Below are 4,604 nucleotides of genomic sequence, written 5' to 3'. Positions count from 1 at the left end.
ATGTTTCTGCCCCGGCCAGGATTCGAGCTGCATTTAAAAACGACGATAAACAGTGAACTCATAATTCTTTATAAATCATAACGATTGAAAGATCATTGTCGTCAAGTTGAAGGATAAGTAGCTGATCTTACAATGTTAGATAAAAGAATAAATATATATTATTACGATTCTAAGAAATGATGTATTCAGTAGTGTATAAAACGCAGCGATGGAATAAACTTTCCATCCGGTATCCTAATGATAAAGATTCAGTTCCAGTCTTGGAGAGGAAATAATTCATTCAATGGCTTCGATTTGAATAATGTTATCGCTCTCAGCCAGACGTGGTCTCTGATATGTAGCTTCTCTTCATTTCTTTATTCACATTCCCTCGGTGGTGGATATGTGTAGGGCTGATACCTTTGTATAATAAGGCGCCCTGCGAGGTTATTTAGACCTGCGATAATTTACGCTAAGGTCGGTTTGTTATGACTCTCCATCCTCATTGGAGTGTCTTGGATTTCGATGATAATTTCTAAGTCAGTATCTTCTTTGGGTATGAAGGCGGAGATGTTTCAAACTCATGATGATAATTTCTAAGTTCATTCAGTATCTTCTTTCTGATGCGAGGTTCTAATGACGAAACAGTGTACGAAAATATTTGTATTCTTGCTAAGTCTACATTGTGAAGATCAGATAAAAATGTACAGGTCTGCCAATGATGCTGGCTAATTCAAGTCTGACTACAATCTGGTTTACAAATCATAAAGTGAGCAGACAGTAGCTCGTCCAACATACGAACATACACACGATGACATAGATTACAAGTCATGTAGGCCGTCTTGATTATAGGTCACTGTGGTGTCTCAAGCAGGGAAGCTTTGACAACCGTTTACAAAAAAACAATAGATTTGATGACCACAGATGACGGCAAACCAGACACTGACTGATACAACACGAACATCTTGAGCCTACTTTATCTTATCTGGTCTGATCACATTCCTGCAAGCAAAAACTGGTTGACCTCTTGGGTCACTGGTTTATTTTAATTAATCATAGTTTCCCCGTTTTTATATATGGAATAACATTCCAATATTTTTATATTATGGACACTTTATATAGTATACTGTGTGGCTGCATTGGCCACCTTATCTTGGTTTGAGCCTTCTATAGTTTATCTTAGTTCTTACCCTCCAAAGTTATCTTAGTTCTGAGCCTTCAAAAATACTCTTGGTTCAAAGCCTTAAGAGATATGTTAATTCTGAACCTTCCAAAAATGTCTCTAAGCCTCCAGGATGTATCGTCGTTCATTAGCCTTAAAAAACATCATTAACCCTTCAAAATTTATCTTCAGTTGGGACGTCAAAAATCTCCAGCTCTGAGCCTTCGAAAATCATCGGCATCCTGAGTCTTCGAGTAGTATCTTTAAGCCTTCAAAAATGGTCTCAGTCGGAGCCTTCAAAAATATCCTAGTTCTGAGCCTTCGAGAGATATCTTTGTTCTGAGCCTGCAAAATATATTCCAAGCCTTCCAAAAAAAATATCTTAATTATGAGTCCTCAAGAAAAAATATATTCTGCTCTGAGACCTTAACTATCTGTCATCAACTTTCAACAAATTCTGTGGGTTCAGTCCCATCCTCTATGCGTAACGCTAAACGAAGAAACATAATAATAATAATAATAATAATAATAATAATAATAATAATAATAATAAATAATAAAAGTTATGTCCAAAGAACGATAGATGGAAATAAACATCTCTCCATATGTAGGAAGTGCAATACGAAAAATGAAAACCAAATAAACCACATAACAAGCGAATGTCCGGCACTTGCACAGAACCAGTACAAAAAGAGGCATTTGATTCAGTGGCAAAAGCCAACCTCCACTGGAGCCTGTGCCAGAAAACACCAGCTACCTTGCAGTAATAAGTGGTACGAGCACCAACATGAAGGAGTGATAGAAAAACGATCAGGCAAAGATCCTCTGGACTATGGTATCAGAACAGATAGGGTGATACGTGCAAATAGACCAAATATGACGTTGATTGACAAAATCAAGAAGAAAATATATCTCATTGATGTCGCAACACCATGGGACACCAGAGTTGAAGAGAAAGGAAGGGAAAAAATGGATAAGTATCAAGACCTGAAAATAGAGATAAGAAGGATGGGATGGGATGCCAGTGGAATTGTACCATAATCATAGGAACACTAGGCATGATCCCAAGATCCCTGAAAAGGAATCTGGAAAGACTAGAGGCTTGAAGTAGCTCCAGGACTCATGCAGAAGAGTGTGATCCTAGAAACGGCGCACATAGTAAGAAAAGTGATGGACTCCTAAGGAGGCAAGATGCAACCCGGAACCCCACACTATAAATACCACCCAGTTGAATGGGAAGACTGTGATAGAAAAAAAGTTGTCATTATTATCATTATTATTATTATTATTCTTGTTATTATTATTGTACTTAAGAAGCAGACCCTCACTCAAGCATACTTCATTAAAAGTAATGGCTACTTAAGCAGCGTTACACTTGTAGAGATTCTTCTCTATTTTACGAATAGCGGCTTTTTCCGTGCTACTTAAACAGGCTAGTAGAGCGCCTAGAGAGGTCATGATCAAATACAGTGTCAAAATAGGTGTATATATTTGAATTTTGTTACAGCATAAAACTATGATACCATAGTCATCAAAGTCATTAACGATTCTCTCTCTCTCTCTCTTTCTTGAAGCGAGCTTTCGTCTGGAGCTGCCAGACATCCTCGGGCTGGGAAGCTGAGGGTGGACTGATCTTGGTGCGGTGTCCGCCCTTCCTCCTTATCTCGTGGTTGACAGCAGGGGGTCTGCCCCATGCTTGTCTCCTATTGGCTGGTGGCGGTGAGTTGTTGTTTTCATTGGCTGCCTGAGCCAGGTCTCAAGCCACTTCTTCGGGCCGATGGTTGCGTTGCAGCATATCCTGCAGCCGCCTGGACCTCCTAAGCGGCGCTGTAACATTGATGGGCGTTGCGCTACGCTGTGGGACGTCACGGCTACTTTGATTTCCATCGGCTGCAGGAGTACTCGTTCAGGGGGCGTTGTCAATCCATAGAGTTGTCGTGATCGGTGGTGTCATGTTGGTGGCAGGTCTCTCATACTCGTAGGGAGGAGAAATTCTTCCTGCGTCGTATTCAGAGTAGGTTTTATTTGCTGGATGAGTAGCGCCTCCAGCAGGCGCAACCGACGGGCATCAGGGGCCTTCCCGATGATCTTCGTGTTCTTTATGATGACATCTCGCTTAGGAGGTCCAGGCGGCTGCAGGATATGCTGCAAACGCAATCATCGGCCCGAAGAAAGAAAGTGGCTTGAGACCTGGCTCAGGCAGCCAATGAAAACAAGACTCACCGCCACCAGCCACATAGGAGGACAAGCATGGGCAGACCCCTGCTGTCAACCACAGGTATAAGGAGGACGGACACCGCACCAAGATCAGTCCACCCTCAGCTTCCCAGCCCGCAGGATGTCTAGGCAGCTCCAGACGAAAGCTCGCTTTAAAGAGAGAGAGAGAGAGAGAGGAGTGAGAGAGAGAGAGAAAATCGTTAATGACTTTGATGACTATGGTATCATAGTTTATCTGTAAAATTAAATATATACACCTATTTTGACCCTGTATTTTACCATGACCTATATAGGCGCTCTACTAGCCTGTTAAGTAGCACTGAAAAAGCCGCCTATTCGCAAAATAGAGAAGAATCTCTACAAGTGTAACGCTGCTGAAAGTAGCCATTACTTTTAATAAAATAATAATAATAATGATAAATAATAATAATAAGTTATGTCCAAAGAACGATAGATGGAAATAACATCTCTCCCATATGTAGGAAGTACAATACGAAAAATGAAACCATAAACCACATAGCAAGCGAATGTCCGACACTTGCCACAGAACCAGTACAAAAAGAGGCATGATTCAGTGGCAAAAGCCCCTCCACTGGAGCCTGTGCAAGAAACACCAGCTACATTGCAGTAATAAGTGGTACGAGCACCAACCTGAAGGAGTGATAGAAAACGATCAGGCAAAGATCCTCTGGGACTATGGTATCAGAACAGATAGGGTGATACGTGCAAATAGACCAAATGTGACGTTGATTGACAAAATCAAAAAGAAAATATATCTCATTGATGTCGCAACACCATGGGACACCAGAGTTGAAGAGAAAGGAAGGGAAAAAATGGATAAGTATCAAGACCTGAAAATAGAGATAAGAAGGATATGGGATATGCCAGTGGAAATTGTACCCATAATCATAGGAACACTAGGCATGATCCCAAGATCCCTGAAAAGGAAATCTGGAAAGACTAGAGGCTGAAGTAGCTCCAGGACTCATTGCAGAAAGAGTGTGATCCTAGAACCGGCGCACAATAGTAAGAAAAGTGATGGACTCCTAAGCAGGCAGGATGCAACCCGGAACCCCACACTATAAATACCACCCAGTTGAATGGGAAGACTGTGATAGAAAAAAAGTTGTTATTATTATTATTATTATTATTATTATTATTATTATTATTATTATTATTATTGTACTTAAGAAGCAGACCCTCACTCAAGCATACTTCATTAAAAGTAATGGCTACTTAAGCAGCG

The sequence above is a fragment of the Macrobrachium nipponense genome, chromosome 4, assembly GCF_015104395.2.
Source record: "Macrobrachium nipponense isolate FS-2020 chromosome 4, ASM1510439v2, whole genome shotgun sequence".
Lineage (NCBI taxonomy): Eukaryota > Metazoa > Arthropoda > Malacostraca > Decapoda > Palaemonidae > Macrobrachium > Macrobrachium nipponense.
Note: the sequence above shows the minus strand (reverse complement) of the source record.